The sequence below is a fragment of the Pristiophorus japonicus genome, chromosome 8 (genome assembly GCF_044704955.1).
Source record: "Pristiophorus japonicus isolate sPriJap1 chromosome 8, sPriJap1.hap1, whole genome shotgun sequence".
Taxonomy (NCBI): domain Eukaryota; kingdom Metazoa; phylum Chordata; class Chondrichthyes; family Pristiophoridae; genus Pristiophorus; species Pristiophorus japonicus.
In genome coordinates this window covers 53,367,251-53,387,682 of record NC_091984.1, presented here as the reverse complement: position 1 = coordinate 53,387,682, position 20,432 = coordinate 53,367,251, and the positions used below count along the sequence as shown (strand labels likewise).

The following is a 20,432-nucleotide window of genomic DNA, read 5'->3' as shown; positions in this document are numbered from 1 at the left end:
TTATGCAAGTTTTTACTGAGCGAAAATGCACTGCCCAATGCTACAAGATTGGTTTGCACCTACAAATTATTCTCTTGGCTGAGCCATGGGGAAAAGCATTATGATGAGTCTAAGTTTTTGGGATGAGACGGGCTCAAAGTTCCCCAGGAGTTGCCCCGCTTTTTTTTTTAGAGCAAGTAGCTTTTTTTGGAGTAACTTAGAAATCGCAAATTTCCCCATTTAACTTGCTCCAGTGTAAGTCAGTTAATTCGTTTTTTTTCTCCAAAAGGGGGCGTAACCAGCCACTTACACCTGTTTTGGCCATAGAAGCAAATTTGGCCAGCTAAAAATTACTCCAAACTAACTTAGGCCAGTGTATGTGGCCACTTTTGTAGGCACAGAAAAACCTTTAAGAAATCAGCATAGGTGGCCAGAGATGGGCGGGGGGGGGGGGGGGGGGGGGGGGTGGGAGGTGAGTTAGAGGATTCTAATGCACTAAACACCTACACAGCATCAGCACAACATCAAAACAACTTCAGCACAACATCATCAAAAATAAATGAAAGATAAATCAGCGACTGAAAATTGAGTAGTCCTGCCTTGCCGACTGCAGAACATACCAGCTAGCCCTTCGGCCAGGGCTAGGGGCGGCAGGCACGCATGGCTGTAGGGGTGAGGGATGTTTTTTTTTTTATAAAACAGTTGTTCCTAAATGTTGTGTGATGATAATGGAACATGATTCAGTTTTAATGCAAAAAATATTTTATTGGAAAGTTTACAATGCACTTCCATAACAACAACAGCAAAGAAACTGCACCCATCTCTCACTCACAGATCGGGGAATGTGCACTTCTTCATAGGGGCGGTGATGGTGGTGGGGGGGTGGCTGGGGGCCCAGCTTGGTTCTCAACAGAGGCTGGTGTGGGGATTGCAGTGGGAGTGGCATTTGATTGTTAGGCCTGTGTGCCCTTATTGCAGCAGCTAACTCCCTCATGGCCTCTGCCATCGTTTGCACTCCCTCTGACATGCCCGCCCTCAGTTCCTGTCTCAGTGCTGATATTTCTCCCGACAGTGTCGCTACCTCATCACGCACCCCACTGACGGTGGCCACGAGTGATCGGGTAAGGGCATTGGTCTCCTCACCCAATGACATAACCTGCTGTACACCTGATGAAGGCTGCATCTCAGGAGAGACTGGTCAGCTTCTCTTTCCCCTCGCCGTGGGTCTGCCTAGCGGCACCCCTCCAGTGCAAGGCACAGGCTAGGATGGTGGGGCCCTGGGTGTTCCAACCTGCACTCCACCACCGCACCCCAACCTTGGAAGGTGTGAAACCAAGGAATGTCGTGGCAGAGCTCATGGAGGTGTCTGGCAAAGTGATGCTCCGTACCATGGACTGATCCATATCACGATCAGCATTCTCCCGTGAACACAGATCCATGGACCCCTCCTCCCCCCGCCTTGGTCTACAGCGCACGAACCTGGATCTTCTTGTTGATCTTCAGGAAGTTCAGGATTATCTTCTTGTTCTGCAAAATACAACAGATCAGTCAAATGGTTAGCAGGAAAGAAGGGGGCTGGATGGGTGGAATGAGTAGTCTCACGCTTAGCAGACCAGTCAGCAGGTTGATTTGAAGGGCGACGATGCATTTTCATGATTGACCCTCACCCTCGCGTGTGGACCCAGCTTGTGCAGAGCTGCTTCTTTTTCTGCAGGTGCGACTCAGCAAGGCAGCGATCCTCTGTTCCAGTGGTGATAGTTGGTGCAGATTTGGCGGCCCTCCTCCTGTTCTAGTTCTCTCCCTTTTGTTGTCGGCCAATTTCTTCTGCAAAGATGAAAATTAAATTTTTGCCACATGGTGAGCCTCGGATGGATGGGACATATATAGATGATCACAGTAATAATTGCAATTCCATTTAAAACTCAAGATAACACTTACACTCACTATTTGACCAACGTCCTGCCATTTCTTTTTACACTGGCTTCCAGTTCTTGCAGTATTCACCCGTGGAGAATTCTTCTGCAACTAGGTTCCATCCGCCTTCTCATTTCTTTGGGTGGAACTTTTGTGGGACCACTCTTACTGATATCTAGCTCCTGCCATCTGTCCTCAATGACAGTGACTAGTTTCTCCACTTCCTCATGCAAGAAGTTCTTCGTTCTTGTTGCATGCTCTTGCGTCATTAGTGTATCGGATTCACATTCAGGTAATGTTGAAAAAACACAGTTCTCACCTTGCATGCACCTATGCAGCATTCCTTTCCATTCCCACAGCCACCCAAAAATCAATATTAACACCTTATCTTTCAATATGGCCCACTGCCAATGCTGCTGATGCACTGAGGATGCTCTCCCTTTAAATGGCCGATCGCCAAGGTTCCTGGCCCATTGCGCATGCGTCAACGCGCATAAGCACAAACGGACATGTGTCCCCCTGCCAGCATTCGAAGACACGCTGGGCCCAAGCCCCGCCCCTCTGCCGGCTGTGCTGAGCAAGCGCAACCCAAGTGCTTCCCCCCGCAGATTTTGCAGCGCCACGCCACGGGACCACAGGGATCCAGGAGCGGCCAAATTATCCCAGTAAGTTTTTGCCGCGTTTTCTCCACCACAAAGTTGCCGCACCATGTCTAACTATGCCGTTCTAAGCGGCTGAGAAAATTTGGGCCCATAGGGAGCAATAAGGAACAAATAAAAGCGAAGTGGTATTATACAATCATAGAAATTTACAGCATGGAGGAGGCCATTTCGGCCCATTGTGTCTGCGCCGGCCAACAAAGAGCTATCCAGCCTAATACCAGCTCTAGGTCCGCAGTCCTTCAAGTGCACATCCAAGTACTTTTCAAATGTGGTGAGGGTTTCTGCCTCTACCACCCTTTCAGGCAGTGGATTCCAGACCCCCACCACCCTCTGGGTGAAGAAATTTCCCCTCAAATCCCCTCTAAATCTTCAACCAATTATTTTAAATCTATGCCCCCTAGTTATTGACCCTCTTGCTAAGGAAAATATGTCCGTCCTATCCACTCTATCTAGGCTCCTCATAATTTTATACACTTCACTAAGGTCTCCCCTCAGTCTCCTTTGTTCCAAAGAAAACAAACCCAGCTTAGCTAATCTTTCCTCATAGCTAAAATTCTCCCATCCAGCCAACATCCTTGTAAATCTCCTCTGTACCCTCTCAAGTGCAATCACATCTTTCCTGTAATGTGGTGACCAGAACTGCACACAGTACTCTAGCTGTGGCCTAACTAGTGTTTTATACAATTCAAGCATAACCTCGCTGCTCTTGTATTCTATGCCTTGGCTAATAAAGGCAAGTATTCCGTATACATTCTTAACCACCTTATTTACCTGGCCTGCTACCTTCAGGGATCTGTGGATTTGTACTCCAAGGTCCCTTTGTTCCTCTACACTTTTCAGTGTCTTACCATTTAACGTGTATTCCCTTGCCTTGTTAGCCCTCCCCAAATGCATTACCTCACACTTCTCTGAATTGAATTCCATTTGCCACTTTTCTGCCCACCCCCGACCAGTCCATTGCTATATTCCTGCAGTCTACAGCTTTCTTCCTCACTATCAATCACATGGTAAATTTTTGCACCATTTGCAAACTTCATAATAGTCGTGCCCCCTACAAGTTTAAATCACAAAACGCAAGGGACGTAGTACTGTGCTCTGCAGCCCTACTGCATTAGGTAATAAACTTTGGAGACAAATACATTGCACCATGCAGCAATGGTATATGGGTCTTTTCGACAAACCTTCACAGACCTTGGCCTCAATTTTCCTCAAGAAAAAATAAAGGGGCATACTGCCTGTACGTACATTTCGTTGTGGTCCTTCAGCGCTGAAAATGAAATCGCAAGTTTTCTGCAAACCGATGCAGCATGTCGCGCCGGCGATACCCGATTCAATCGCGGGGGGTGGAGATTAGAGTGTGCACCTAAAACGCACAGCAAAATGACCAACTCATTGCGCAGAGGGGGAAAAAAAAAAGAAAAAACTGCATATGCGCAGTAATTCGGTCGGGGATAGCAGCGTGTCGAGTCAGCTGCATGGAGGATTGCGAGAAAGCTGCCCTTGATGTTTTTCAGTTGAAGATGATTATTGATCTGATGATTGTGCCTGCAGTTTCGATTTTTAAGGATTACTAGGACTTCAGGAACATCTTAGAAAATTTTGGGCCACTTAGGACGTTGAAGGAAAAGGTGGTAAAGAATGATTTATTATTTGAATGCTTACAGTTCTATCATCGAGGGTAGCAACAATGGTAAGTTTTCTTTTTTTAATTTTATTTTTGAAGTTATATAAGATTCTATAAAGTTCCACAAAGTTTCTCTAAAATAGGTAGGGAGTCCATTCGGCTGGGGATAGGCGCAGGCCAACGCACCTTTCTTCAACTGAAATTAAGATGTTTTTAGTGTCTGTGCACCAATTTTAAAAATATCGGAAACTTGGTCTTATGTCCTAAAAAGGTGCGTATTGTACTTTTCAACGTCCACCAGCGCCAGAATGTATGGCGCCAAACATTCTGGCGTGGATAGTCGATGCCGGCGCCCCATAATTGGGGAATCTCTAAACTAAACTTCTGCACCAGAAAAATCACTAGGTGGCAAAAAAACAGTGCTCAGTGCTGGGCAAAATTCAGCTCCTAGTTCCTTATCACAGCAATACCACTCCATGGAGGTGTCATGCAGGTACTACGTGCTACTTTCCAGGTATGGAAAGAAAAATAGTTGAATTATGCAGGTTCCATCCCATATACCTTTTGAAGGCAGGGTTCAAACTGGCACTAGCAGAGACCTGGGTTTAGGTCACCTGCCCATCTTCTCAGTGGATCATGGTGCAGGCCATGGGAGACCATATGTAAGGGAGAGAAAATATAAACACGTGTGTATAAAAATGTATATATAAAATGATAACCATACAATAAAACTAGAAGGCAAGATATCTTGGTTCTTCTCGCCCAGCTAACAGTTAGTTACAGAGAAATGGTGATAGAAGCCTGGAAGCAATTTAACTGCCTGCAATCTTTGCCATGGAATGTTAACATGGGACAGGCCAAGCCACAAGAGTGAAGAAAATCACTTACAAGCTCAGTTCCTCTCATGCATCTTCAATGATTATTAGCAGAGGGTTAGGAAAAGGTTTATAAACTCACACAGCAACGGGAGGTGCAAAACACAGGGGAACAAAGAGAAAACAAAATATAAAAAAAATACTGCAAAAAGTGTAACATTAGATATTTATTTAGAAATAGATTATACTAACAGACTATAATTGTTTTATAATTCATCTTTCAGCCTCATTATAGCCCTGCTTCAGTATTCTGTACAAAATAATGTAATCAATTATTTCAAGAGCTTACTTACTCTTTCTTTAAAATATACTGGTTTTACAAACATTTAGATATTTGATTTATTTGTTCATACTGTATTTGCAGAAGTACACATTGCTACACTGTGAATTATAAAACAATTCTACTCTGTTAGTATAATCTATTTCTAAATAAATATCTAATGTTACACTTTTTGCAGTATTTTTGTTTATATTTTGTTTTCTCTTTGTTCCCCTGTGTTTTGCACCTCCCGTTGCTGTGTACATATAACCTTTTCCTAACCCTCTGCTAATAATCATTGGCTAGGCATATTTTGGATGATGAAATGCTGCATTCAACTTGTACACTGAACCTCTGTTGCTCTGATGCCTAGTGCATTCAAGATAGAATATATATTATCTGATGAGAGATTTCAGTATTACCATTCTGAACACATCTTTAGTGAGTTTAACATACTCATTTACCAAGAAAACTCAGATTCATAAACTACCCTATGGATTTTGCTGTCATTTTCACCTCTCCCGAACTCCCAAACCTAAAAACTGTCAGGATTTTATGTTTCTCTATTGTGAAGAATATACCAAACATTACTCTTATTCTTTCAGGGAAAGTTAGCACTTGTACTCCATTCCTTTAGTGGTAGAATTTAATGGGTAAGTAGAGTCAGCCATCTGTAAAGTAACCACAGAGTAGGGCTTGATAGTGTTATCCAAAAAGAAACACACCATGTAGTTTAAGCCCACGTTCCTCAGACAATGAATTCCTGATCTTGGCTGCGCCTCGAGGACAACACATTGACTGGAGCCCAAGTATTACTTCAAATATATAGAATTCTTTATAAAATTAAAAAATCAAACCATTATCCTAGTTTTCTCATTTATATTTTTCAGTTACTAGATACAAAAAAGCATTGATAAAGGTATGGCAGCAGGGAGTTTGCTTGGCTATGCTTTTGTGCATGGCAGGTGAGAAGCATAAAGAGCAGGGAGGGGCAAGAAACATTTTCTTTCTATTTGTTTTTTTTAAAAGGTACATCATTATTTAAAGTCTGACAAACTGGCTGACGCAAGTAACTGAATGGTCTCTGTCTTAGAAATTGTTCGTGGGGGGGGGGGAGGAGGAGGGCAGATAGGAGTATTATCAATAAATCATTGAAGAAAGGTGAGGAAAATGTAAAAAAAAACAGAACTTTAGGAACAAGACTTCTACAGTAAGAATTGTGTGGTGCAATAGATTAGCACACTGTTATTTCAACTCTGGAGCAGGCCAACCAGGCTATTGAGAAGTTTTAAGAACATAAGAAATAGGAGCAGGCAGGTCATACGGCCCCTCAAGCCTGCTCCGCCATTTAATACGATCATGGCTGATCCGATCATGGACTCAGGTCCACTTCCCTGCCCGCTCCCCATCACCCCTTAATCCCTTATCTGTTAAGAAACTGTCTATCTCTGTCTTAAATGTCCCGGCTTCCACAGCTCTCTGAGGCAGCGAATTTCACAGATTTACAACCATCAGAGAAGAAATTCTTCCTTATCTCAGTTTTAAATGGGCGCCCCTTATTCTAAGATTATGCCCCCTAGTTCTAGTCTCCCCAATCAGTGGAAATAGCCTCTCTACATCCACCTTGTCAAGCCCTGTCATAATCTTACACGTTTTGATAAGATCACCTCTCATTCTTCTGAACTCCAATGAGTAGAGGCCCAACCTAGTCAACCCCATCATCTCCGGAATCAACCTAGTGAACCTTCTCTGAATTGCCTCCAAAGCAAGTATATCCTTTCGTAAATATGGAAACAAAAACTGTATGCAGTATTCCAGGTGTGGCCTCACCAATACCCTGTATAACTGTAGCAAGACTTCCCTGCTTTTATACTCCATCCCCTTTGCAATAAAGGCCAATGGATCTTGCTGTACGTGCATACTAACCTTTTGTGTTTCATGCACAAGTACTCCCAGGTCCCGCTGTACTGGAGGAGGCAGAATATTGAACTGGCACATTCACACAAAGAGGAAGGAAAAGTCAAGAGTGAAAATCAGCTCTCCTCTGCTCTGATGAACATTTCAACAACTGGTCAATATAGCATTGATGGCACTGACCTTAAATCAGGTCAATATTCTGCTCTCTCAGCTTGAGATCATACATGGCATGAAAAGATCACAGGAAGGAGAACGGACCAAGAAAAAAAAACTGAATATTACGATTTTTGCAAAAGTAAACTTTGTTGGTAAATTATAAAAGATCAGATAACAGTGAGTTTTTTTTAAATATTAAAATTGCATCATCTTAGTAAATGCCAGAGAGTTGTGCAGAACATAGAGGCTTGTTTTCCTTGCAATTTCCTCTAAAGATGCCGCTTTTTAGTTAGCTGTACTCCCTGGAGGTGCTTTTGTTTGAATGAAATCTGGCCTTAGGCTACAATAAGTGTTTTTCAATTAGGGCTGTCACAATATAATGATATGATGATATATCATGTGATATTAGGCCCATGATAATCATATCACTCACTGTTTCCATATCGCAGTAATCATACAATGACATTATCATAATAGATAAACACGAAGGGTGGTTTAGAATGTTGCTGTAAGAAATTATTTTTCCCCAATAAAGTTATCATATTCCGTCTTTTCAATATTAAACAATAATTACAGGATTGTTGAATGACAGATACTTGAATTGATACAAATATATGGCTAAAAATGGACCAAAGTCTTTTTTCATATGCATATACAATGTGGCTCATACAAAACTCCATCAGGTCTTTATTACAGCAAAGTGAGATGATTGGGGTGGCAGATAGCCCAGTAGGATAATAGTCAATAACTCTATAAATAATGGATATAAATTTTTATCTTTATTTAAAAAATTTCAGAACTAAAATAAGTATTGTATTAGTATTGTTTAATTAATGTGTGTGGATTTACTTTACGTTAAATAAATCACCAAATTGTTGCATTTTTGAGTTTTGAGATGTACACAAGAATATTACAATGACCTCAATCCAAAATGTTTTAGCTAGTTACTTTTGATTATGTCTTGAATTTAGTGGAACTGCTGCATAGTCCCAAAACATTTTGGAAGATGATTTTTTAGTTTCTGATTATCTGAAAAATCAAATTTGCAGTTTAATCAAGAAGGTTTGTGAAAATCTGTTCGTCTGATCAGGTGTTTTAGATTTATACATATAAATCAAGTTGCCCAAATTAAAAAACATTCAAATGGGATATCTCAAACCCAAAGACTTCACAAGCATATTAACCTGTTACAGCATTTAATTTACCTTTGAAATGCTTTGATTTATCTGAATTGTAGGCCACTTGAAGCATATAGGGCTTTTATTAGCAGCTCAGTGCCTTTCTTGAGACATCAGAGAAAGAGCAGAGATTATCACATTATTTATGAGTCAGTATGTTGTCCCCTTCCTCCTGCCCTGACACCACCTCCTGCTGATCATATCCCTAGGCAGTGAGCCATAAATGTTATGAAAGATATTTGTTGTCCCTGCTGTGTGACCGATACTGTGACTTCAGGTACTGTATCAATTATTTAAATATATGTACATTGATACAAACTTCGTCATCTGGAATTTCCTCCTTGGGTGTAATCCAGAAGTTAGACCCAAAATGTGCCTAATGTAGCACCCATTTTAAAGATGTCTCCCCAAATATCTTCCAAATCTCATTTTTAAAAAGCCCAAATTTAAAATGGGCGTAAATGGGCATAAATCAGTGTAAACTATCGGGGCCCAAGGAAGCTCTGAACCCACAGCAGTAAATTTCTTCTTTGAGTCCAAGAATTTAAGTTCCAACTCATTGAACCATCATTCATGCACACAATCAGGGAAGCTTCTAGGGGGCAAATTTCTTCTCACAAAGGGTCGTAAATCTGTGGAATTCTGCCCCAGAGAGCTGTGGAGGCTGGGTCATTGAATATATTTAAGGTGGAGATAGACAGATTTTTGAACAATAAGGGAGTGAAGGGTTATGTGGAACAGGCAGTGTAGTGGAGCTGAGCCCAAGATCAGTTCAGCCACGATCTTATTAAATGGCCTACTCCTGCTCATATTTCTTGTGTTAAAATGCATTAAAAGATACAGAAAATGCAGAGCAGCTCTCTGAGGATAATTTATTTTAAAACACTCAAAAAAGTGCAATTAAAAGACAAAAAAAGACACTATTTCTTGCTGCGCCTGAAAATCTGAACACAATGTTGAGACTCTCCCCAAACAAGCACAATTGGAGATGGGATTGATGGACAGGCACTAAAGAGCGAGGACACTTGGGCATATTGTAAATATGCCTAAAATTACACAATCATTAAAGTCACTTGATTGGTTTGTGCTGAGATTACAGGTATATCTGGCTGTAAAGCACTTTAGGACATTGTGAGGTTGTGAAAGGCACTATATAAACCTTTTTTTTTCTTTCAAATTGGATGACCTCACACTTCCCCATATTGACCTCTATCTACCATAGTTCTGCCCATTCACTTAGTCTGTCTATGTCAGTTTATAACTTCCTGTTCACATTTACACAACTCACTGTACCTCGTAATTTGATGTCATCTGCAAACTTATATAAACAACTCTCTATTCCTGCATCAGTCATTTCTGAGGCCCCAATATAGGTCACTGAAGACCACCCTTTGTGACATCCACCAATCAGAAAATGTTTCCATTATCCCTACTTTCTGTCTCCATCCTCCCATCTAATTTCTAATCCTAATCTATCTTAAAACCCCTGAACAAAGAGATAATATTACAATCTTGAAATCATACGAGGGAGGGTATGTCATTTTTAACGTAATTATAATATACTGTAATGATCATAGGTTTTATTGTATTTGGGTCCCAATTGTTCGCAAGGCATTATGGCATGGCTTGTGTTGTTGATGCACAAAGACATTAGCACTGAAGGATTAACAGTTGTTCACTGCAAGATTATCAAGTTATAACGAGAGAGACAATGCCTCGATTTAAAGACAACAGATTGCAATTCTAAATATGGTCAGCAAAAAGAAAGACTTGCATTTATATAGTGCCTTTCACGACCACTGAAGTGCTTTAAAGCCAATGAAGTATTTTTTGAAGTTTAGTCACTGTTGCAATGTAGAAAATACTGCAGCAAATTTGCGCACAGCAAACAGCAATGTGATAATGATCAGATAATCTGTTTTTGTGATGTTGATTGAGGGATAAATATTGTCCAGGACCAATATTCTAGGGGTTCCGCGCAGTCGGTAAGCCGGCTTTTAAATTGAAAAAACTGCACTTGTGCAGACTTTTGAATGGGCCACGCGGCTCAAAACAAATTACTGGAAATATTGGCCAGGACACTGGGGAAAACTCCCCTTCTCTTCTTCGAAATTGTGCCATAGGATCTTTTCCGTCTATCTGAGAGAGCAGACGGGACCTCGGTTTAACGTCTCCTCCGAAAGATGGTACCTCCAACAGTGCAGCGCTCCCTCAGTACTGCACTGGAGTGTCAGCTTAGATTTTTGTGCCTCAGTCTCTGGAGTGGGACTTGAACCCACAACCTTCTGACTCAGGAAGTGAGGTTGCTACCCACTGAGCCAACTAACAGCATACCCTGTACCTTTCCTAAGTAATATCCACTGTATTTATTTTCATTAAAACAATTTAAGTATTGTCATATGATATTTTGTTGCGGTGAGAAAATGCCAACTTGATTGGTTTTAAGCTATATTCTGCTTTCTTTCAAGGTCAACGGAAAAGGACAGCCAAACAGGATCTTTATTCCGAGAAAGTTAAGTATGATTTAAAAAATGTTTTCCACATATTCACTTTAAGGAAATATAAACCACAAATAAACACCGAAGCTTTCTAAAGAGCTACAAATGTCAGAAACTGACAAACCTAATCAATCAGTCAGGAGTGATGCTATGCTGACATACAGCCAATCAGACTGATGAGATACACAGATTTTGTCAGGTATTTCTTAGCAGGTCTTTAAAGTTTAAAAAAACATAATGCACAAACACACACACACATTTTTTATATATATCTATATATACATACAAATATATATAATATATATTTACTTACACACACACACACACACACAGATAGATGATCACTAGTTTGATTTTAATTCAGCATACATGTTGGTGAAATAAAGTGACAAGAGATTGCTTGTGCAATAGATTGCTTGTAATAAACAAGAACTGATAGTTCGTGTAAAAAGATATATTTTTAAAAACTTCAAAATGAGACTGTGGCTTTAAATGAAACCAGGCAAATTTGTCCCTTATTTACCCTTGGCTTTTGCTCTTGCTCAGGGAAGAATGGCGCTGGTCTGCTGTAAGATCTGAAAGCACCATGCCCCAGCAATCAAAGCACAGCTTTCAGGAGAATGTAAGAGTCAGTGCTGAATGCTACACATTTATCAAATCCACGAACCTTGCTGACGGAGCGAATCCTTCCATCATTACAGCCTTTCAGTATAGGATACATATGACTAAGCCAGCCTTCATTTTTACAGATTAATATTCTCTCTTTCAACCTTCACACTGTGATAAATAGGTAAAAGAGACAAAAGGAGAAAACGAAGTGAAAGAAAGAGCGAGAGAATGAACACTATTCATAGTAATTTAAATAAGGAAAAATGAAATTGAATAATCTCAGGCCCAAGTAGCAAAAAAGTTTTAAAAATTGATTGTTTTGAGGTTTTATTGTTCTGTTTTTTTTCTAAGTTGTTTCTGCCCTTAAACTATAAATCGTACAACAAGATGTCAGTTTTCATGTATTTTGGTAGATATCATCTTGGTAAACCAGATTAAACCTTTAAAGAACATTTCAACAGATCAGAGTGGCCAGAAACTCAACTGGCATATACTATACATTATAATTACTTACCAGTAAAATAGTAACAAATAATTTTTTGTCAAAGATATATACAGGTATTCATATTTAGTCTGGTAAATCATCACTTTATTTAAGCGAACAACAGTATTTATGCAGATAACCTGAGCCAAAGGAGTGTGTTCTCTGGTTTACTACTAGTGTCAGAGACATCGGTCTGTTTAGAAACTGATCATGTGAAGTGCTTTTTCCTGCTCTAATCTCTAGGTATTAGATAAAACATACAAAATGAAATCATGTTTCAACACCACAACTTTGGTACAAAATAGATCAGGAAGACAGCCACTGAGAGACCCAGTACAGATCCCTGGGGAACACCATTTGACACATCCCACCAATCAGAGAATGAACCCTTTATCTTTACTCTCTGTCTGCTACCTCACAACTAATTACTGACCCATGTCACAAGGTTATCTCCAATTCCATGCACTCTCATTTTTGCCAAGAATCTCTTGTATGGAACCTTATCAAATGCCTTCTGGAAGTCCATATAGACAACATCCATAGACACTCTCGTATCGACCATGCAAGTGACCTCCTCAAAAATTTAACTAGATTAATCAGACATGAATTATCCTTCACAAATCCATGCTGACTCTTTTTGATCAGCTGATACTTATACAAGTGCTCAGTCACTCTATCCTTGATGATAGATTCCAGTAACTTCCAGACAACTGATGTTAAACTGACAGGTCTGTAGTTTCCTGGTTCCTTTCCCTCCCTCACTTCTTAAATAATGAAGTAATATTTACAATATTCCAATCCAAAAGTACAATTCCAGAATCTGGAGAGCTTTGGAAAATTATGCCCAACACATCTGCAATTTCTTCATCTATTTATTTTAGTAGCCTAGGGTGTAAGCCATTAGGTCCTGGTGATTTATCGAACTAAAGTCCCATTATTTTATCCATTACCATTCTTTTACTTATATTAAATCCATTAAGTTCCTCCCCTTGACTTATTTTTAGGTTCGCTTGTTCCACTGGTATTTTGTCCTCTTCCTCCACTGTGAAAATGGATACAAAGTACTCATTTAACAAGTCTGCCATTTCCTTGTTACCCATTATAGGGCCCAAGTTTGCCCAGGAGTTGCTCTGTTTTTTTTGGAGTAACTAGATTTTTTTTGGAGTATCTTAAAAATCGCAATTCTGCCCATCTAATTTGCTCCAGTGTAAGTGAGTTAGTTAGGTTTTTTTTTAAGTTTCGTTTTTTTTTCCAAAAGGGGGCGTTACCAGCCACTTATGCCTGTTTTGGCCATTTAAGCAAGTTTAGACAGCTAAGAGTTACTCCAAACGAACTTAGGCCAAGTGTATGTGGCCGCACAGAAAAACCTTGTGGTGAGTTAAGAAATCAGCGCAGGTAGCCAGAGATAACCGGGGGGAGGGGGGGGGAAAGAGAAGTGAGAGGACCTTGAAAAGCACTAAACACCTTCACAACAACATTAAAGAAGCATAAGTACATTTAAAGCATCAAGCACTAAACAAAGCACAAAAATAAGCATTCAATAATAAATAAAAAATACATGAAAGCTGTAAGGACCTGCACCTAGCACCAAGACTTACAAAGCACTAAACAAAGCATAAAAAGTAATAAGCAATTAATTAACAAATAAAAAATAAAAGGAACCCTGCACCTAAAGCACCAATACCAAAGTAATAAGAAATCAATCAATAACAAATAAAAACAAAGTAACCTTGTCCAAACTACTCCTACACAGTCCCTTTCAGTACCTTCAATAGCATTCCTTTGCTGGCTCCTACTTTATTCTAACCAATGGCATATAAATACTCAGCACAATGTATAGACCAAGTGCAGTGCACTGACTCCATCTATTGTGTGGCCTTGTGAACATTGCCAGCATGATTTGTCTCAATGTTTCCCATTTGTTTCAGACATTGGACACTAAACCTAACCCAATCTACTTCTTCTAAACTGATTCCCTTGTGGAAAACATCAGAATACTAACCAGCTGCAGGGTTTCACTGACAACCTGCTGGATTCTGGTTCTCTCAGACCTCCTTTTACTGGTGTGGCTGGATAAGCCAGCGGGCTGCCGATGGGTGAGCCCATTCAGCCAGGGCTAGAGGCGGCGTGCTTCGGGCCCCTCCCACACAACCTGCAGAGCACACGCAGAGATTGCAGGGGCAAGGAGCTACTGCACATGCGCGCACACTCTAGCGCGCGTGTGCTGATGTCCCGGCACTGTTTTCAGCGCCGGGATCAGGCTCTGCCTCCCATTGCTTGTGCTGCGCCACGCCAATGCCTGCGACGTTCCAAGGAGCGGGGAGAATACCGAGGTATGTTTTTTTCTTTGTTCAATTTATGTCTAATTTCCACTGCAGCAATTCGACTAATTACCGTAGCTAGACAAGGCGGCTAAAAGCAATATTTAAGTCAGCTCAGTGAAGGGCCTCATGACTTCTACTAGTCCTCTGGCAAATCATGGAGGATTCAATAGCTGTCATCAAAATACAGAATGATCTTTACAGTTTGAGCAGGCCCTTATCTGAAGAGCTTTGGTTGTTAAACTGTGTACCTTTTATTTTGATTCCCCACTTATCCCCATTACGAACTGCTTAACTAACCTTCTTTAAAATAAATCTGTTATGGCTATAGGACAGAAAGATGATTAAAGCAGCAGGCAACAGCAGAGTCCTTTAAATCAGCTTGAAGTCAACCCACTCCAGCATGTAACCTTGTGCATCTTCACTGCAGCTATTTATAGGGAATTTTAAAAAATGGCTCAGATAGTGCATCTTAAAGACTACAATTCTTAGAATGTAGAACTTTATACTGGGTAGTAGCACTTGACTGCTTAAACATTTTTTGTCTTCTTTTCTCTTTACATATTTCTGCTATTTCTAGCATACACCTTTTTGATATATTGCTTCCAATCCAACAGTTCTCTAAATCTTAAAAACAATTCATATCAACCACACTATTGGGCAATCATGATAAGTAGATTGATTTGACAAACAAAGCCTTTCATTTTAAAAGAAGAAAAAGTTGATAATCTTAGTTTTCTAGTACAGTATGGGTGCAATCCAGAATTATTTAATCACGGTTCAGCTGCCAAATGCACTTATTATTCCAGATCCTTTTTCAGCATTCAAAAGATGTTGTCGTAGTTCAAATACTAAGCAGCTGGTCAGTGGCAGAAACACTCCATTACCATTGATAACACATTGTTGGAGGAGACTGATTGACCACCCTGTCACATGTTAAGAGTGGTTTGAGAGGATATCCTTAAAATGAGCCTCATTATACTCAAAAGAGTTTGATAGTGATCAAAAGGTTGTTTGAAAGTATAGCATTCAGCCACTTAGAACACTATGTTGAAATAATGGTGAGCAAATTAAAACTAAAAGATGCAAGATATATTGCTATAACATGGCATTATGCAAGTTTTTCTGGGGGTCTGTGTGGTAAAGTGTGTTGCTAGAATTCTTTCACCACTGGGACCCGATTTCAAATCCACACTGATGAAATCCATGCATCCTTTCTCTGGCTGTAACTGTCCTTAACTGAAATTAGTTTGCAGTCTCATGGGCCAATAATGCAAAACGGTTCATAATTTCCAATCACAGTTGTGGCGAGAATGGGTGATGTGGGAAATACAAATGTTACAATGGTGCAGTCGAGGGTGTTTTTATTTAAGGTTGGAATTAAGGCATTTTATTGGAGCAATGCACAATTGATGGCAGAGCCTCCAACTGTATAGATTCTAATTTCTAGAACGTCCTCCCTAAATCCCTCCTCTTTGCTACCTCCCTCTACTCTTTTAAAAGCCCCATCAAAGTCCACCTCTTCGAACATGCTTTCGGTCATCTCTCCCAACTCTTCTGTTACTATGCGGTGTCTATTTCTTCTGAGTGTCCACTTTTTCTCTGTGAAGCACCATGGGATATTTATTATGTTAAAGACGCTGTATAAATACAAGCTGTTGTTGATGTAACATGACGAGAAAATATTTGTTGCAGGTGCCGAGTGCTAAATGGGAAAAATGTTCCATTTCCCTGCATCAACATCCTTTGCCTTGAGGAATACAAAAAAGCTTTTTGCACGTGATTACAATGCTGTTTTGTCCCAAATCTAATTAATCAAGCACATCAATGGCAGTCAAAATACTGAAGAAAAATATATCTAGGTAATTGTTACAGTCAAAAAGTTAACAATGACTTCCAGTGAGTGAAATAACTAATAATGCATTATTTTTAAGTGTATAAATCTGAAGTTCAAGGGGTGATTTAACCTTATCCACCTGCCAGAAACCAGGCAGGTGGGCAGTTAAAATAACCAGGTTGCTTACCTGCAGGAAAGCCGCCAGGATCAGATCTTTCAAAATTTTAACCTGCTCTACGGAGTAGGCGGCAAGGACAAGTTCCCAAAGCCAGTGGAGTCCTCCTTTACATATACATACTTTTAGCCGAGGCCTGGGTGGGAAGCTGCCATGGCAATTTTGGCCAGTAAATCAAGCCTAGGAGATAAAATAGCCTGGGCCTCATTTCTGGAGGAGCACTCACCTTGTGTTGCTACCCGCCCACCCAGAGTTACGATCCAGGCCAATGTTATATTTCCTTTTAAAAATATATATATTTACTTATTTAATTCCTTTCAAATATCATACTACTCACATAAGCAGGCTTCGGTCAACAATGATAATATAAGAACACATACATTACTCCTTTGATCTGCTAAACTTATTGCAAGAATACAAGCCTAAAAGTTATTCTTGGTGATAACAACAGACAAATATTTAACATGCTCTTCATACAATCAAGGGCCGGATTTTTGGCTTTCGGGGTTTTTCAGTGAAAACAGTATCGATACGTGAAAATCACCGTTTTTGCTGCACTGCCGTTTTTAGGCTGAATGTTCGGCCTTTGGGGTCTGTGCCAAGGGAGCATCAATAAGGGAGGCATTCCACGATTATTCGCAGTACAAAACGCGAGTTTCAGCAACTTTAGTCTGGGTTCATTTGCGCTGTTAAGAGAGGCCGGGGGGCGGGGCAGGGGGGGGGTCAAAGAAAAATTGCAAAAACATTACGAAGACCCTTAACTAACTAATCGTTGCAAAACAATTAAAAAGTAAAAACTTTAACTTACCTTTTTTTTTTGCAGGTTTTCGTACTTATCCCTGCACCGATATGTTTTACCTGTCGTTGTTCTGGGCAGGACTTACGGGTTTGGAAACTGCCAAAACTCGGACGGTAACGCAATCCACGTCGTTACACGTCCGGCGCAGCTCTCCTCGGTGGTACATCCCATCGCCTCTGCAAACGAGCCGAGGATCTCGTTCGGGCTTTGTGATTGGGTTTTTGCTGTGGAAGGTCAAAACATGGCGAAAACACAGTCGCAAACCCCTCAAAAATCCGGCCCACGGGTTTGCTATTTTAGGAGAGGCATTATCCTATTGAAACTCAAACAGGCTAATTCTGGGTTAAAATAACGGACACAAGAATATCATATGAAAATCTTAAGAAGTTACTCGAATGGTCTCCTGGTTGGTTTCCAATCCTCCACCATCCATAAGCTTCAGTTCAGCCAAAGCCGTACTCTCCCGCACCAAGTTCCACTCACCCATCACTCCTGGCCTTGCTGGCCTAGATTGACTTCAAGTTTCCTCATGTCTCAAAAGTAAAATTCTCATCATTCTCCCTACATCTGCAACCTCCTCCAGTCCTACAACTACCCTCCTACCTCCAATCCCGAACTCTCCATTCTTCGGACTCCAAGCTGCTCGAGTATGTCGTCTGCCCGTTGACCCATATCTTCATCCACCTAGGCTCCATGCTCCAGAATCCCCTCCCAAACCCCCATTGCCTCTCCAGCATCTTCTCCTCTAAGATCTTCTTCAAAACACACCTCAAAACAGATAAGTGAGTAAATTTTAAAGTTTTCATCATGTTGAATGCATTTAGGCCTAAATTCACTTATAAGTACATATTATGTATACAGGTACACATAATACATTGTATAAATAAAAATACACTTCTGTCCGATTACCATGTATTTTATTAATACTAAGTCATTTTGAAAACAAACACGATGCACAATCTTTTGATCACTATTTTACAAGAAAACAAGTTGTAGGTGATTAACTTGGGATTTGCACTGTGTTCTTTCAGGCTAGCTGACTGTGTACGCAAGGAACGTTCAGTCTATTGCCAAATCCTACCCTTTCCCTAAGCAATGCCTGGATCTCACTGTTATAAATTTGTAGTCAAAACAGCTGCTTGCCATCTGCAAAGTGACACATAAGCTCTTCCCTCTTATCTCTCTTGGCTGCATGTTAATCAGGACTCTGCTTAGTGCCTTCCTCATCTCAGCGTTATTATGCAGCTGCTGACCCTTTCTGACAGAGTCAACCTCCAGTCAATATTCAGGAAAGGTTGACGAGAAAGGACGAACGTTGAAGGGTTAAGGAGGGGACACTTACTAATACAAAACTCAGATATTCAGTCACTAGCTGAGTTGAATACGAACAAACACTTTTACAATTAAAAAAAAAGTACTATAATAAGATGGGAGTCATCATCTTCTATAATTGTAAAACATGCCAGCCAGTGAATACCTCAGCACTGAGACAGGATTAGATACTACTGTAAAATATAAAATTTTATTCATCTCTTTATGGACAATACTACTTTTTTGTTACTGCAAAAGTTAACTCTTGGTAACTTTTGATAGCACAGTAAGAGAAAATCTTTTAAGAAATACATTTATAATTTAAAGCAACTTCCCTCATTTATTCTTCTTCTTAGGCGGTCCCTCATATCGAGAATGACTTGCTTCTACACCAAAAAGGGGATGAGTTCATAGGTGTTACAATGAGGGAGCTGATATTCCAGGTCCCGAAATACATGTTGAAGGGTGGAAGATGCCTGTGCATGCATTTTAAAACATTTTTTTCGTGTGGTGGCCATTGCACACCAGCCACCACACGGGCTTGACAGAACTAGGTCTTCCAGTGGCAAGGATTAACCAAGACGACTGGAGACCAGCTCTGCTGCACGGACCTAGTGTGCACACATATCACAGTGTGGGCTGGCCCATGCTGCCCCTGGACCCTCGCTTCTCCTGGGCCCCGATCACGTCGCTCACAAACTCTCGCTGCTCCTTCGCCTTGACCTCGCCGCTCCTCTGTTGCTTGCCGCATCTCCTGCTGTACCTGCCCACGCTCCAATCAGCGACCTGGATTTATAGTGACATCCAATCCAGTTGCCCTCCTCCAAGTCGTCGCCCTCCTGAACTGGCTCGCGCTGTACCTTGCAGTGGCATGTTGCCTCCACGCCGCTCCTTTTAAGGCTCCGACCTACCGCTGGTATTTTCTCGCAGGTCAGGGCCACACTGAGTACCAGGACGTCTCCACGCTGCTCTTTTTAAGGCCCATACTGGATGGCTTTGCAGGACTGAAATTACCCTGGAATGTGTAGGAGCTCCAGAGATATTTGCCCCAAGACAAGCCCAAAGGTAGTTTTTCCTTCCTTCATGGGCCTAGACTGCTGCCGTAGAGACTTGCAATCCCAAATTGGAGAATAATGCCTCCAAACAATTGGGGCTGGGTTGCAGACAAATATCTCAGAGCTTTATCAATCTCTTTAGTACCATTAGTGCTGCTTTCCCGCAGATCAGCTGTCACAAGGAGTTACTTTGCACTATTAGTAGCATGACAGAAATGAGCACCAATGATGCTGGTCTGTCTCAAGATGACAAAACCTCTGGGTCATCCTGCCAGCCTCTTCCTAGTCCTGCACACATGGTTGAAAGGGTGTAGGACCAGGCTGCCTGTGTAGTTGCTCAAGAGGTACAGCCTGTAACAGGTCCATCTTAGCACTTGATTAGTCACTGGTTTATTTTTGTTTTCTTTACACTTTTGAAGCATGTTGTTTCATTTTTGCACAAAAATGTGAAAAGTAGAAAAATACGAGAAATCATCGAATCACTGTTGGATCAGATTGTAAGATTTTTTTGTAACCTATTTCACTTCATATTGTTTGCCTTTCGAAATCTATAAAGCAAAAAACACTACATACTATAGGAGTGAAAGCAGAATCATGGTTATAAACCTACACAAAGAAACAAAAAGGTCAAAATGGTGAACGACATCAGTATTATAATATGACAGCCCACTCATGTCTTTAAATACAAAACTTGAAACCAAGGTGAAAAGGGAAGTGTTCCCGTTCTGGTTGAAAAATCCCACCAAAAAGCTGCAGTAATATGTAGTTTAAGGGTTAAT

The 20,432-nt window shown here is 40.8% G+C and overlaps 1 protein-coding gene across 9 annotated transcripts in view; it reads right to left on the bottom strand.

Moving 5' to 3' along the window:
• The window catches only part of LOC139268074 (ERI1 exoribonuclease 3-like), a 535,481-nt gene that overhangs the window by 380,984 nt on the left and 134,065 nt on the right, over nucleotides 1-20,432 (bottom strand). The window lies entirely within an intron of this gene.